At 45.8% G+C, this 16,980-nt stretch overlaps 1 pseudogene across 1 annotated transcript; it reads right to left on the reverse strand.

Annotated features, from left to right (window-relative positions):
• Window positions 1-1,323: 1,323 nt before the first annotated feature.
• Window positions 1,324-9,881, reverse strand: LOC149285003 (uncharacterized; annotated as a pseudogene). Its single transcript, XR_016277804.1, has 4 exons — window positions 9,816-9,881; window positions 7,762-7,930; window positions 6,803-6,923; window positions 1,324-3,053 (listed from the first exon to the last, which is right to left on the reverse strand). The product of XR_016277804.1 is annotated as an uncharacterized LOC149285003 (transcript).
• Between the last annotated feature and the right edge of the window lie 7,099 nt (window positions 9,882-16,980).

The raw sequence follows: 16,980 nt of genomic DNA on the forward strand, positions 1-16,980 counted from the left end.
AGCCCTCCCTCAGAGATGCATCTATGATATATCTCAGGTGAGTCCTAAGTGCATCTCCTCCTTGGATGACTAGCCATGAAGGGCAAGGGTTGAGAGGGCAAGTTGTCTTCTTCACACTTCCAAGGAGCTTGTCCATGTCTTCAGTACTCACAGATTTAAATTGATCCAGGATGATCCCATTCACAGAGTCACTGGACACCTCACCTATAGCATCAGCAATAATGTCAGCATCCAGGTTGGCTCTTATCTGAGAGATTTTATTTGCAAAATGGTCATTTAAAGCATCACAGTGAGCTGTGGAAGGCTCTAATAATGGGTTCTGGGGGGGAGTGCCTGAGTCAGGTCCCAGATTCCCCCCTCCTCCCCCCTAGACCCCAGAGAAAACTCCCCCCCCCCGAATAATGTTGTTTCCAATGCTATTGAAGCCTATGCTGTGTGATGCTCTTTATTTGGCACAAAAATCTTCTCCAAATGAGGCATCAGAAGGGAGGGACTCTCCTCTGCCCCACTTTCCAGGATTGAGGGGGCTCCTCAAAGCTCTTTTTATCTTTGGACCCCCCTCCATGGTCATGCCTCTCTCTAATGGTCCCCCCTGTCCTCTCTTCTCATGATAACCCCCAAGTACCAGGGCCCCAAGGAATCCCCCGAGGAGGGGGCAGGAAGGAAAGAGGGAGAGGAGACCTGGCAGGCCCCCTGCGTTTTGGTTGGGGGGAGAAGAGGGGATTCCTTCTTCTTATAATCCCCAAGGCCCCCCCCCCCCCCCGAAGACATTCCAGCCATTCCTCTGAATGAACAACAGTTTTCCCCCATTTCCATCCTTCCTTCCCTCAGAACAGAGTGTGAGGGCAGCAATGGCTTTAGGGCTGAGACTGTGCATGCGCACATACATCCAAAGACCCCTTCTGATCATGTGCAGGGATCACGAGGGCTTTACTGCTCCTGCTGTTTATTCCACTGGTGGCCTTTGAGGGAAGGGAAGGAGTGTGCCGGGGGTTCAGCGACCTCCCCTTCCTTCCTTATTTTGAGGACACTTCGAAGAGGCCGCAATGGAGCCCAGGAAAGGCAAGAAAGGAAGGCTCTGCATTGGAAATATAGTCTATGTATACTGTATGTATGTAGATATAATACACACACACACACACAAAAATATATACATATATATAAATGTATGTGTATTTGCCTCTGCTGTTCTTATAGCTGGGAATGGAGATGATGGCTGAGGAGAGAAGAAAGGGTAAATTTTGGGCAAATGCAGAACTTCTGTACACCAATGAGTCCAGTCTGTTGAAACAACAAATAATTTTATTGAGAACACATAGTCAGAAATTCAGCGTTTACGTCAGAACTGCCCACTCCAATCCAAACAATACATTAAAACCCCCAAACCTAAAACTCCACCCTCTTAAATCCTAGCCCCCACCTTCAATTCCCACAGTCTATGCCCCACAGGTAACAAGCCCCCCTTTGCCATTCCTAGAAACTAGCCATCTTCCTGTTAATATCAGCCTCCACTTTCTTCAGCCAACATCCTACAAATTCCAAACACTATCATTCCCAAAACTATTCTAACCAACTGCAACAAATCCCAGCCCCCCATTTAGCTAACTTATACCATGAACCACAATCCCCAGCCAAAGTTACAACCCAAAACAATTATCTATCCTATTAGCAATTAAAACCTAAATCTAACAAAATACAATTTTAAAACATAAACAGACATATGGACAGAAAAACAAAATCAGAAAGGCCTTTTCTTAGCACAGCAGGATTGCAAATATATTTTTTGTATTCCTTATTGACAAAAATAATGTTAGTTCACTGCTGGCATTTTTATGGCTTCTCTCCAGTGTGGATTCTTTGATGTCTCACTTGGTGTGACTTTGAAGTAAAACATTTCTCACAATGCTGGCATTTGTATGGCTTCTCTCCTGTGTGGACTCTCTGATGTCTCACTAAGTCTGCCTTCAAAGAAAAACATTTCCCACAATGCTGGCATTTGTATGGCTTCTCTCTTGTGTGGACTCTCCGATGTGTCACTAGGTTTGACTTTGAAGTAAAACATTTCTCACAATGCTGGCATTTGTATGCTTTCTCTCCTGTGTGGACTCTCTGATGTGTCACGAGGACTGACTTCCGAGAAAAACATTTCCCACAATGCTGGCATTTGTATGGCTTCTCTCTTGTGTGGACTCTCCGATGTGTCACTAGGTTTGACTTCGAAGTAAAACATTTCTCACAATGCTGGCATTTGTATGGCTTCTCTCCTGTGTGGACTCTCTGATGTGTCACTAGGACTGACTTCTGAGAAAAACATTTGCCACAGTGCTGGCATTTGTATGGCTTCTCTCCTGTGTGGGCTCTCTGATGTGTCACTAGGTTTGACTTCGAAGTAAAACATTTCTCACAATGCTGGCATTTGTATGGCTTCTCTCCTGTGTGGACTCTCTGATGTGCCACTAGGACTGACTTCATATAAAAACATTTCCCACAATGCTGGCATTTGTATGGCTTCTCTCCTGTGTGGACTCTCTGATGTATCACTAGGTTTGACTTCGAAGTAAAACATTTCTCACAATGCTGGCATTTGTATGGCTTCTCTCCTGTGTGGACTCTCTGATGTGCCACTAGGACTGACTTCATATAAAAACATTTCCCACAATGCTGGCATTTGTATGGCTTCTCTCCTGTGTGGACTCTCTGATGTGCCACTAGGACTGACTTCATATAAAAACATTTCCCTCAATGCTGGCATTTGTATGGCTTCTCTCCTGTGTGGACTCTCTGATGTCTCACTAGGACTGACTTCATATAAAAACATTTGCCACAATGCTGGCATTTGTATGGCTTCTCTCCTGTGTGGACTCTCTGATGTTTCACTAGGTCTGACTTCTGAGAAAAACATTTCCCACAATGCTGGCATTTGTATGGCTTCTCTCCTGTATGGACCCTTCGATGCATGACAAGGATTGACTTGTAAGCAAAATGTCTCCCACAATGCTGGCATTTATGTGACTTCTTTCCTGTGTGGATTCTCTCATGACTCAAATCTTTTTCTGTAAAGAAGCACAGTGACAGATAAGACTGAAAATCAGCGTTAAGGGAGGAGGGTGTTACCCATGATTTAGCCCTCATTAACCCCTCCTTATTAGAGATTAAATTAAGAGAGTTTCTGTTAGTAACCCAAGGATGACCGTACTACTTATGCCCCTAAATCCATGGAACAATTGTATCCTTATTTATAGGAGTTAACAAAGAAGAGATTGGAGGGGGACTTAAGGGAATCACTGGAAGCAGATAGTCAGAAAAAGGAATGTTGAAAAATATTCTATTAAACATGTGGAGAAATAGTTTGATTGGCAAGTGGCATTATATCCTGTGAGACTGCCATAAAGTCCTGAGTCAGAGACCAAGGCATGATGAAAGCTAACTGCAGAGGTCCCTTCATGCTGTGTGGCTCCAGGAGATGACTCACAACCAATACAGTATACAGCTCACATGTGGATTGGTGTGGATTAGAGTTGTGGGTACAAGGGATGGTGAAGTTGATGGAAGTCGGAGAGGAGAGCTTGCAAATAATTGTATTATTAGGAGCAGGTAACTGTTAAAGTTGCCAGATATTGTGCATCTGCGATTATTTGTAGCAGATTTTTTTTGGAACAGATGTAGAAACACCCATGAAATATTTTGAAATAATTATGACCAAGAGTCAGGCTATTACATTTTTATACAACTTCCATTTTGGAATTAATAGGATTGTATACGGTGTTTTCTGCACTATATCCATTTGACTGTTCTGTTTTATATGAATCATTTTAGAAGTTTGAAGTTAATGAGTGGACTGCCACTATAAACACTATAAACACGCCATGTGCAGCTTGTATTCTGCTTGAAATGTTATATAACTCAGCTTGGGAGATACTTGATTAGGATACAACTTTCTAAGCAACCGTGCCAAAGCGACTATTTTAAGTCTATATTTCTCAAAGTTATTTGGGACAATTTTTACCTGCCAGGTTTAGGATTTCATTTTATGGATTGATGTTTACCCTTATTGCTACAATACAAATTACTTCTTGTGATGCTTTGTGTGTTTTTCAAGCTAGGCGATCCTGGCTTTGCTCCTGCCTTCCCCTCCTGGCTCCCAGAGGCCTGATCCCCTTCCTTTTCTCCTTCCGCTCTCCAACCTTGCCTCTTGCCCATCTGCACTGCTTTACCATTTGACCTTCAGCATCTCTTCCCTGCCTTTCTGTTTTTCACATTGCCTCCATCTCTCTATCACAGACACACACCCAGAGAGTGTGATGCATAAAAGGGACACTTTGATGCTCATTTCTTGAGAAAGGCAAGACAATCATTATACAACTAATGCATTAGGAAAGGCAGAACAAGGAGTCTGGGACCTGGTTTCTGATATTAGTGAGGGTCAAGTGTGAGGGATGAGCCTTAAAACAACCTTAAGGCATCTCTAAGACAGGGATGAACTACTGTTGGGAAGTGGGGTGGTCACATTGGACCCCAGGGGATCTCAGGGGAAACCCCAAATTGTGTTGCCTAAAAATATGGTATAATGTTTTGCCCCTCAATATCCCACAGCATCCCTTTGTGGAAGTGGAGGCCATTTTGCCACTGTTGGGCCCTCTCTGATCCATTGAAGGGCCAAGGGAGGCCTTTTTTCCCATGAAGCCTCTCCAGAGCCTCATAAGGCTGGAAGAGGGGCCACAAAAGCCAGGAAACCTGCTCAGGAAAGGGCTGAGGACCATTTAGGGGCAAAAAGCATTAATCTCCATGGCTCCTTACCACAAAATTCCAGAATTGGCAGTTTAGGATTGGATATTGAGAATCCTTACAAAGCGGAGAACAATAGTGCCTCACTAAAACTAGAAATTCCAAGATTCCACAGGAAGTTGTTATGACAAATTACGTGTGAAAGGAAACTAGGAATGGTAGTAGAGCACAAGTTGAACATGTGTCAACAGTGTGATGCAGCAGCTAAAGAGGCCAATGTGATCCTAGGCTGTATCAATAGGAGTATAGTGTCAAGATCAAGGGAAGTAATAGTTCCACTCTATTCTGTTTTGGTCAGGGCTCACTTGCAATGATCCTGTGTCCAGTTCTGGGCACCACAATTCAAACAGATGTTGAGAAGCTGGAGCATTTCCAGAGGAAGGAAACCAAAATGGTGAATGGTCTGGAAACCATGCTCTCTGAGGACTGACTTAGGGAGCTGGGTATGTTTAGCTTGGAGAAGAGAAGGTTAAGAGTGGATATGACAGCCCTGTTCAAGTATTTGAAGAGATACTGAGTATGGAGCAAGCTTGCTTTCTGCTGGTCTAGAACAAAGGACACAGAACAATGGATGCAAGTGTTAGGAAAGATCGCATCAGGGGAATTTAATTAGCTCAAATTTACAAGAGGCGTGTCCTAACAATGCACGCAGCAGATTGGATCCCTATGTGTATACCAGAGGTCATATAGTCCAACCCGAAGAAACAGAGACTGCAATGTCAATGAGTTGCAAATAAAATATAAACATTTATTAAAACCACACAACCAAAAAGGGATCACACACGCACATGCACATTCAATGCTAAAGCAAGGGAGGGGAAGAGTTGGGGGTAAAGGAGAAAGGATAGAGGCACCGTTGAAATATTTACCTTAGGAGTCTTCTCCAAGCGACAGATGTGAGGGATGTTGGTAAGTGAACACGGCAGCGGGGAACAGAAAGCAAGCGGCAACCGCGATGGCTAGGAGCTAAGTTCCAGCGGGCTAAGCTAACAAGAGGCCCGAAAGAGACAGTGGGCTTTGGCTTGCCCAAGTGATTTCAGCAGGGCACAGTGCCCAAGAGAGCTTCGGAGCGATTGCTCGACAGAGTTGAGGTTTGGAACTGTAGCTCAGAAAGCCCAAAGGAGGGCTGGAATCTGGGTCTTATTTATACTGCGAAACGTATCCTCAGGCTATAGCTACCTGCGGAACAAAGGTCTTCATGGCTATCTATTGACTAAGACTAAAGTTAAACAATGGATACACAAAAGGGTCTGCCACTTCTTTGGGAGAAGACTACTATGTAGATGGCTGGGTACTTAATACCATCAATAGGTGAGGCAAACTTCCTTTGTCCTCATTCAGGTTGCCTGCGACAATGGCAACTCCCAGAACTGGTTTTAAAGGTTTAAATCTACCTTTCTGCTTTAGCCATGGCCTGCTAGGCTTGTCTGGCTACATGGTCAGCTCGCTTTTGGGATAATGGCGGCTGTGATGGGGTCAGTCAGGGGTCATGATTTTTGATTGCTTGGTACCCAAAATTTATATAAATCCAAACTCGATCACACAAGCCACAGGAAAAAAGGTTCCACCAAAATATTAGGAGGAACTTCCTGACAATAAGAGCTATTCAACAGTGGAATATACTCCATCAGAGCATGGTGGCATCGCATTATGGTTATTATTATTATTATTAATTTCAAATTAATGGACATGGAACAATGGATGCAAGCCACAGGGACAAGAGATTCCACTTAAACCTTAGGAGGAACTTCCTGATAGTAAGAGCTCTTCAAAAGTGGAATATACTCCCTCAGAGTTTGGTGGAGTCTCTTTCTTTGGAGGTCTTTAAACAGAGGCTGGATGGCCATCCCTTGGGGGTGCTTTGAATGTCTATTCCTGCATGGCAGAATATTGAACCGGATGGTCCTTGTGGTCTATTACATCTCTTTGATTTTATCATTCTAAAGTGGAATCTGACAGTGAATTATGAAAGGGCCCTCAGTCTTCAAAGGAAGTGAAATGGATTCAGGTTCCTTACCCACAGAGGCTACATTTCCATAATTCTCCATCATCACATAACTGTACATCAGTCTCTGTTTCTTCGTTAACAATTTCCATTCCTCCTCAGTGAAATATACAGCCACATCTGCAAAGGTCACCTGCAATAGAAAATAGCCCTGATCCAGAGAGTGACTAAACAAAAGGGGAGGAAAGCACATGGTGCATCGCAAATATTATTTCAACACTTCAGAATTCAGTCCAGGAAATAAACTTTAAATTCTGCAAGAAAGCAAAAAGCTACAGCCATTGACATCCAGTTTGTCTCGAATCCTTTCAATATAATATACAATATGATAAACAATATAATTTCGGCCATTTCTGGAATATTATTGATTGATTAACATACTGGCTATTCCAACATGTATATTAGTTTTCATATAGCCATATTTCACCTAATTTCAGAGGCAAATTTCATTTTTAATAAACAGTTCTGGGGAGTACTCTGGGCTTGAGGGCCACTGGGCTCACACTCAATTTAAGTCCAGAGGTATTCTTCCATATCATCCAGCATTTCACAGATGGGGAAAGCAACACACATGTGGACAAGCAACACCAGAAGTTGGTCAAGATGGCCAAAGTTGTTCATGATAAAGATCACACAAGCGAGAAAGGGTACAGCATTTTCCTTTTGGCTCAGACTCCTGGCAAGGGCAAGACCCTGTCCCCTTCTCTCCTCCCCTCTCTCCTCTTTTGCATTGATGGGCTGTAGACTCTTTTGAACCTGGAATGCACTTTGCAACAACTTAACTGACCTGAGGAGAAAGGAGGAAATGGGAGGAGGAGAGTGAAATAGGACATTTCCTAAGCCCCTGAAAAAATGAGGAGACAGAGGATTAACCAGGACTCTCTCTGCCAAACTGGGACAGTATCTTCTCTGCTTGCTTTCATGATCCAGCCCAGACACAGATGAAAATAACAGTCAGGATGGCAACTTACCAAAGAGCTGTTAACCCTCGGCAGCCTCTTTCTGTTGGAGCCCAGCCCCGTCTGCTTGGCCTTTGTGTTGGCCATCAGGTGGGCAGGGGGATCCTGGTGGCCCTGCACTTTGGTCACTTCCAGCAAACAACGTCCCAACGCTGTGTACAAGGGGATCGCAATGAGGTTCCTGAGAAAAGAGACCAGGGTAAGGCTTGGTTTAGCAAGAAACCCTGCAGCAGTCAAAGACACGGAGAAGAGCATCCTGCTGATGACATATGCAGGTAACATATGCCTCCTTTGGGCCGATGTAGATGTGAGCATCCCCTTCCTCCCTCTGCACCAAACAAAACCCCCTGGACCTAGCACAGACTCACTGCAGCTCCCCTACACAACACTTACTCCATGCCTTGTGAGAGATCAGGGGATGGGAAATTGGAAAGGGTCCTGACTATGTCCTCATAGCTGGATGTGAAATGAGTGCATTATCTGCTGAAACCTGCAGAGGTCCCCAGTTGCCCTCAGAAGAAGATTTCTTCATTTTGCTTCTGACTACAGAAACACAGCTGGATGCTTCTCTAATACCTCACACCAACACTCTCACCAGGCATGGAATGGCTATGCGGGATGGCTTCCACAACTCTATGGTAGGACCTGGGTCAGTGAATGGCCAGTTGTAGCCTGATTCCACTCGGAGCAACACTGGAGCATAGAGGGTTTTGCTGGGTCAGGCTGTCTGGCCTGGTGGTTCCTCATTCTCCCAGTGGCCAAACCAGTAGAACTCTCTATGCTCCAGTGTTTCTCTGGGTGGAATGAGTCTACAAATGGCCCTTCTCCAGGGAGGCCCCCAGTCAAGAAGGGCAGGAAAGGAGCTCTCTCTTCTCAGGCTGCTCCCCTTCCATGGGATCCAACCCTTCTCCCAGGATCAGGGGGCACCAGAGGATTGAGCTGATGGAAAGGGAGCACCCAATTCCCATGGCAGCCTTCTGCATGCAGAGAAGTCACAATTCTGAGAGTGTCTCTGCCAGTGTGGAGAGTGCCCATTTTCCACACTGTTGCCTGTCCATCTTGTCTTGGGAATATCCTGTTCCAGCCACATGCAGGCCTAAATCCTAGCCTGTATCCTATGCCTAGTCCTGACAAGAGTAGAATCATTGAATCAGTTGGATTTAGACTCACCAGTCACTTATGGATTCAGTGGGTCTACTCTCTAGAGTTAACCAACAGGATTCAGGACTCCTCAGATTTTTAAATTCAGGAATGCAAATTTTTCATGCTGTGTCATCATCACTGATGAGAATTTGACTTCTCTTTCACACAGAGGAGGAGGGGGAGGACCTGCTTTATGTCCCAGGTGGAGAAGCTCTAGCTCTAGGGCTGGATGAGATATGAATTACCTTACAGATCTAATCCATGTCCTCCCATCATCATGGCCCCCTCCCCATTTAAACACTGGTCAAAATAATTACTTTATTTTTGCAGATGAGACTATTTTTCTAAGCTTAACTGCTGTGTTTCCTATGTCAGTCATAGCAGGAGCATGAAGTATGAACCTCCTCCCTCTTCTTGCTAAAGCCACATAGAAATTGAGGCATATACATTTGTGTGTATTGTTTCTGAATGGATCTATTGTTAAAATCACAATTTCTTCATTTTTCCTTGAATATTTTTAAAAAGATGCACACTGCTGAATACGTTGCACTTGATATAACAAATATCTATAAATGTATAGGTTTATGACTTGAATATTGCACCCTGGATTATGCTCATTTGGGGTAAGTTAAGACGTATATAAATTCATTTTATAAACCCAGTGAAACTAATATCTCACAAAGTTCTAGTAAACAACACATACACACACAATTCCCATAAAAAGGACTCACTTGCGCACTGTGTGTCTGAGGTCTGGAAATCTCCCTTCCACCTTCTGGGAAGACAATGCTGTTAGAGAGCGAATTTGGGGCTTTATGCCTGCAAAGCATGGGCTCACTCTCTCAGCTGCAACATTTCCATACAATTCTGGACTGAAACATTTAAACAAAGGTCATCTTTCAGCTCCAGGAATAAAGACCTACCTTCAGTACAAAGACACTGACTTCTTCAGCCCCAGAAAGGCCTCTTCTGCAGTCCTTTATGGCCGGAGCTTCCCTGGGTCAGAGGCCGTCTCCTCAGCCGTAGAGAAGGGTTGCTGTGAGTGCGACAGAGGAGGAGGTCCACAGGGCTGAGGGAGGGAAGGCAATGGGAAAAGGTCAGTGCCAATGGCCATGGAGGGCAGAAGGTGACAATGCCTAGGAAACTCCTCTGAGTCCCAGCCCTAGGAATGAGTGTCAGGAGTTAGTCCAGGGGCTGAGGGGGTCTCCTTTCCCAAAGGGGGAGGCAAGGACCGGTGGACCCTCCCCAGCTAGGGCCCAAAGGGAGGGTCTCTTTCCCCACCTCTCTCTCTCTCAGCCCCCAAAGCCCAGCCTCTCCACTGGTCCTGCCTCCCTTCCTCAGACCCCCACAGGCCCCTTCCTTCCTTCCTTCCTTCCTTCCTTCCTTCCCCCCAAAATGGAGGGTCAGAGGCACAAAGGGACACACAACCCTCTTTTTGGCCCAAGGAACCTGGCCTCCTTCTCGCTCTGGAGCCTCAGAGAGAGAAAGAGGAACCTCTGTTCTGTTGGGGCGTGTGGAAAGACGTGCTTTGTCCACCACAACCACCTGCTGAGTTGAACCACATCGACAGGACGCCAGGGAGAAGGAATCTGTGGAGATGTCTGCAAAGGTATTCTGGTCAAGAAGGAAATATTCCTTCACCACTGCAAACGGACATGAGCTCCAGGCTTGAGAAATAACCACAGAACAAGCCTTCACTCTTCACTTTAATCTTCGTTTGCAATATTTACAATATATATATATATATATATATATATACACACAGTGTATTGGACAACTGTCTCTAATACACACTATTTACACCAACCAACAATAATAACACAACCTGTGACGCAGCCACAGTAACACCATCCACAGAGAGGCAGTTGCTCTCACACACCAACTGTCTCACTCTGTCTCTCAGTGACAGTTAGGAAGGAGAGTTGACAGTTGCATCAACATTGTGATGACGCACTGTTCGAATGCTGACACATATAACTGCCACTAGAACTGTATATATATAACTTGCACAACAGCTCCACCTAGTGGCCACATCCATGTCATTCCCTGACATGTTCAACTGAGGTTTCAGAGAATGTTCCGGAACATTATTCCCCACATTCACAAGCAGCACAAAATGTCCACCAGAACACAAAATGGCTGACAGAAACGAAAAAGTCCACCGGGACACAAAATGGCCGCCAGGACACAAAATGGCTCCCTCTGCCTCAGTGCTTGGCAGTTGGCAGCCTTCAGGGAACCCAAAATGGAGGATGAAAGGGCCCTAAAGTCGGAAGGGACCCCAAACAGGATTTGCAAACTTAACAACACCTAAACATTTTCCTGATGCTATTGAAAGGAGGAATCTGATCCCCTCCTTAATTACAATCAATAGTGAAAGATATTAATATTGATATTAAGAGTGCCCATTTTCCACAACCCAGCTCAGTCTTGACCGCTCAGGGAGGCCAGTCCAGCTGCAGGTGGCCCTCCGTCCGTTATCTTTCCTTCTGCATTCCTCCTCTTTTCTCCAGCATCAGCCCCTTTCCCAAGAAGGCTGCATCCGCACTTAGAAATAAGACACTTTGACACCGCTTTAACTGCTCGGTGCTATGGAATCCTGGGATTTTACCTTTGGGACATTAGCCTTCTCTGCCAGAGAGCTCTCATGCCACAACAAACTACAAATCCCAGGATTCCATACGATGGAACCAGGAAAGTTAAAGCAGTTTCGAAACAAATTATTTCTGCAGTGCAGATACAGCCTAAGTTGGTTGTAAAAGAATAGAGGCACCCAAGTCAAATTTTTATCCTGAAAAAATGGTTTTGCTTTTTTAAAATATAAGCAGTTTGTTTTTCTGTCTAATCCTTATTCTTGTTGTTGTTGTTTGTTTCTCTTTTTGTTTGTTTCATTCTTGGTAATATGAGTTATTCTGGTCTGTCTCCTTCCTTCTTGCCTCAAAATCTATTAATAAGGAAACTGGGGAGACTTTTAAAACTTCGCAAAGGAGCCACTTTTGGCCTTTTTTGGGGGACTAGCCTCCTCTTAGAAGCCAAAGCCCCATGTTTGTGAAGAATAATAATAACACTTATATTAAAAGTATCCTCCCCATTTCTGATCCCTTTTAAAACCCATGTTTCCCAGAAGGAGCAGAGCTTTGTAATAAGAAAACCCTCTCAGAAAAGACACACACATCCTTCCTTTTGGCCCAAGGAGCCTGGCCTCCTTCTCTCTCTGGAGCCTCAGGAGAGAAAGAGAGGCCTCTGTTCAACTGAGGCCTCAGAGAAGGTTCCAGAACATTATTCCCCACAGTCACAAGCAGCACAAAATGGCCGCCAGAACACAAAATGGATGCCTCTGTCTCAGCGCTTGGCACTTGGCAGTTTGAGGCCTTCAGGGAAGCCATAATGGAGGAGGAAAGGGCCCCACAGTCGGAAGCGTCCTCAAACAGTATTTCCAAACCTTAACAACACCTAAAATGCCAAACCAAAAGAACATTCCCAGAGTTCCATAGCACTGAGCCATGGCCATTACAGTGGTGCAAAGCAAGAAGGCACAGGAAGGTGACATTAATGATGATTAAGGTCTGGCAGCAGCTCTATCCTCCCCCCTAGGCCTGATAAAATCATCATCATCATCATCATCATCATCATCATCATCATCATCATCATCATCATCATCATCTTTGCTACAGCATGAGCGCCACCATTAAAAGCACTGGAATCCCCTTTGGGACTTCAGAGAGAGTGGGCCATGCCTAGAAGGACTGCTGGGCCTCCTTCCTCCCCTCCTTAATGGCAGTGGCCAAAGGAAAGCAGCAGCAGTAGACACAAGCCAGGCCCAGACAGACCTCAGGGCAGCAGTGAAGCCTAGTGGTTCCAGGCCGTGTCCCTCTGCTGTCCCTCCATTCCCCTCACTCCTTCCTCCCTTCCTGTCTGTCTCTTTATCTCTCTTACACTCTACTCCTCTCTCCTCCTTCCTTCCTGTCTCTCTATCTGTCTCTTTCTCCCTCTGACACTCTGCTCCTCTCTCCTTCCTTCCTTCCTTCCTCCCTCTCTGTCTGTCTCTTTCTCTCTCTTACACTCTGCTCCTTTCTCCTTCCTTCCTTCCTTCCTTCCTTCCTTCCTTCCTTCCTCCCTTCCTGTCTGTCTCTTTATCTCTCTTACACTCTACTCCTCTCTCCTCCTTCCTTCCTGTCTCTCTATCTGTCTCTTTCTCCCTCTGACACTCTGCTTCTCTCTCCTTCCTTCCTTCCTCCCTCTCTGTCTGTCTCTTTCTCCCTCTGACACTCTGCTCCTCTCTCCTTCCTTCCTTCCTTCCTTCCTCCCTTCCTGTCTGTCTCTTTATCTCTCTTACACTCTACTCCTCTCTCCTCCTTCCTTCCTGTCTCTCTATCTGTCTCTTTCTCCCTCTGACACTCTGCTTCTCTCTCCTTCCTTCCTTCCTTCCTTCCTTCCTCCCTCTCTGTCTGTCTCTTTCTCCCTCTGACACTCTGCTCCTCTCTCCTTCCTTCCTTCCTTCCTTCCTCCCTTCCTGTCTGTCTCTTTATCTCTCTTACACTCTACTCCTCTCTCCTCCTTCCTTCCTGTCTCTCTATCTGTCTCTTTCTCCCTCTCACACTCTGCTTCTCTCCTCGGTCACTTTTCCGCACGCAGAGCTAAATAGAGAAGCAGAAGCTCCTCCTCTTCTTGAGGCTGGCCAATGGGGGCAGAGGACCTGGAAGACCCCACCCCCTGCCCCAGACTCACATTTTCTGTTCCAGAGGCCATTTTGTTTTCTGGCAGCCATTTTGTGTCCCTGGCCCTGATTGGCTGGAATCCCAGTCCCTGCCTCCTTGTGTTCTGGCGACCATTTTGTGCTGCTTGTGACTGTGGTGAATAATGTTCCAGAACCTTCTCTGAGGCCTCAGTTGAACAGAGGTCTCTCTTTCTCTCCTGAGGCTTTAGAGAGATAAGGAAGCCAGGCTCCTTGGGCCAAAAGGAAGGAAGTGTGTTTATTTTTGTGTGTTTTGTGTGTCTTTTCAAATAGACACAGCTCTGCTCCTTCTGGGGAACATGGGTTTTAAAAGAGATCAGAAATGGAGAGGATAGTTTTAATACAAGCATTATTATTATTCTTCATAACATCAGGCTTTGGCTTCTAAGAGGAGGATTCCCCCCCCCCCCGCCAAAAGGCTAAAAGTAGCTCCTCTGGGAAGTTTTAAAAGTCTCTTCAGTTTTATTATTAAGAGATTTTAATGCATGAATGAAGTTGACAAACCAGACCATCTCATATTACCAAGAATGAAACAAACAAACAACAACAAAAATAACAAAACAAAGCGCTTAGTTTTTGAAAGTAAAAGCATTATTAAGAGAGGAAAAAAACCAGACTTGGGCGCTTCTACCCTTTTACAACCAGCTCAGACTGTGTCTGCACTGCAGAAATATTCCAGTTCGAAACTGTGTTAACTCTCCTGGCTCCATCCTGAGGAATCCTGGGATTTGTAGTTTGTTAGGCACCAGAGATCCAGAGCCACCCCAAGGCAAGGCTCTCCAGGGCTCTCTTGGCCCTCCTTTGCTTGCAAATATAGTGGGGCCCTGGTATACGTGGGGGATCCGTTCCGCCTCCCCGGCGTATACCAAAATCCGCGTATGCTCAAATCCACACGTGCCAACATTGGGGACAAAAGTCCCTCTCCTCTCCTCCCCTCCCCAACTTTTTCCCTCCTCACCGCCACGGTCGGGGGAAAGGCCGCGTGGGGATGTTGGAGGCCAAGAGGGCTCCAGCCCACCATCCGGCCCTTCTGCGGAGGTGGCAGTGATTGCTGCGGTGGCAGCGAAGAGGAGGCAGAGGATCAGCGCCAGAGGCCTCCTCTCCACCTCGGCCTGCATGCCCCCACTGCTGCCACCGTGGAAGGGCTGGGTGGTGACCCAGAAGCCTCTTGGCCTCCAATAGCCCCACACGGCCCTTGCGCCATGGCGGCAGTGGAGAGGGGGCCAAAGAGGCCTCTAGCAGTACTCCTCGGCCTTCGCTCCACTGCCAGCACACTTGGCCTCCAGGAGAAACACCTCGCCTTTCCCCTGGCCTTGGCAACGAGGAGCCCGAGGTGGCGGAGCAGCAACACCAGATGCCTCCTCAGCCTCCTCGCTGCCACCGCAAGCACAAAAGGGCCAGGTTTGGGTGTTGGAGGCCAAGAAGACTCCAGCCCAGCACCTGGCCCTCACGCAAAGGCGACGGCGGAGAGGACGCCTCTGGCATTCTTGGCCTCCTCTCCGCCGTCACCATCACCACCACAGGAGTTGCCGGCGGCGACGGCGGAGAGGTGTCTGAGGCTTGGCCTCCTCACAGCCGCAGCTCCACTGCCGCCACCAATGCAAAAGAGCCAGGTGCAGACTGGAGGCCTCTTGTCTAGCTTGTTCCATGTTTTTGTTTTATATACTGTTTAATTTGGTTTACTGCTATTAAGGGACATAGCTATGAGATTCTATGATATGGGGTGCACTATAAACCTTTTAATAAACGAACAGGGATTGCAATCCTATATATACATATTATCAGACATAACTCCAGAGAGTGTTAGCCTTTTGGATGCCACAAGGTTCCTCTCATTCTTCAATGGAAGAAGCAAGACCTCAGCTTCCTTCTAGAAGATAAAGCAAAAAGGCTTCAAAACCACGGAAGCCTTGGGCAAGTCACACTCTCTCAGCCTCAGAGGATGGCCATGGGAAACCCACTCTGAAGAAACCTGCCAAGAAAACCCCTTCAGAGACTCCCATAAAGTCACCATAAGACCTGGAAACAACTGGGAGGCAGACCCCAAGAACAACATTGGAAAATAGGTGCATGCCTTGCCTTGGGAAAGTGTAATGACTGGGCTCCAGTCAATGGAGGTCTTCTTCAGGCAGTAAAGGGAGGTTTATGCAAATGCAGAGTGACATCACTGCTACGGAAGGCTCTCTTGACCAATCAGAGAGCAAGATGAAGGTCCTTCTGGAAGCTTCCGTGAGAAGGAGATATAAGGCCTGAGAGACCAAGAGACAGTTGGGGGAATTGTGTCGGTTGGAGATCGAGAGAGAGAGAGTTAAAGAGCGGATCTTGGAAGTTAGTCTCAGAATTGGATGTTTAGCTCTATTTATTATTTTAATAGCTTGTGTGAATTGTATATTATATACTTACAAATATTGTAACCTGCAAGATTCTTAATGTCTTGTATGACTTACATTTTAGTTATATTTTGTTATTTATAGTAAATACCTCCTTGGAGTATCTACTACTCGACGCTCCTTTTACACGTCTTTTGGCTCAGTTGATGCTTGGGAAGATCAGTAAAGAAGGAGAAATAAGGTTCCTTAACTGGTCCCAGTGTAGGTTAAGGGAAGTCCTTTTATAATTCACTGGATGATGGCAGCGAGATTTAAGGAATTTAAGGGTCTGCTGGGCTAAGAGCCATAATGTCTAAATGTCTAATTAACAGTTTGTAAGACACTCTGATAGCCTTTTGGCTGAAGAGAGGGGTATATTATTATTATTATTATTATTATTATTATTATTATTGTTGTTGTTGTTATTATTATTACAGGGCCGCAGTTTGGCTGCTTGGACCACCGGAGATCATCACAGAGAGTCAGTTGGAAAAGCCCATCTCACTCCAGAAAATAAAGGTACTTCAGGAGTTTGCACTCTACGTCTTTCTGTAATAATAGCTACAAAACTGATAATAGCATTTGGGACATTTAGTCTTTTAATAACAAATATGGCAGATTTAAATGCTGCTTTAAAACCTCTCTCCATCTGCCATCTTTGTGCTGTTTTTGGGGGTAAATGAGAAAGTGTTGGGAGGGAGGGACTGCCAACAGAATTAGGAGATGCATTGCAGGATATGGACAGTTTGCAGCCAAGTAAGGTCCAAAACACACGGCAGCAATAGTCCAGTTTGAGAGCGCTTTAACTGTCCTGGCCCAGTGCTAGGGAATCCTGGGAACTGGAGTTTATTGTGGCACCAGAGCCCTCTGACAGAGAAAGCTCAATGTCTCACAAAACTACATCTCCCACAATACCCTAGCACTGAGCCAGGGCAGTTAAAGCAATCTCAGATTGGATTATTGCTGCAGTGTGTTTTGGACTTA

The sequence above is a fragment of the Sceloporus occidentalis genome, unplaced genomic scaffold (assembly GCF_023333645.1).
Source record: "Sceloporus occidentalis isolate IW3139 unplaced genomic scaffold, rSceOcc1.0.p SCAF_86, whole genome shotgun sequence".
Taxonomy (NCBI): Eukaryota; Metazoa; Chordata; class Lepidosauria; order Squamata; family Phrynosomatidae; genus Sceloporus; species Sceloporus occidentalis.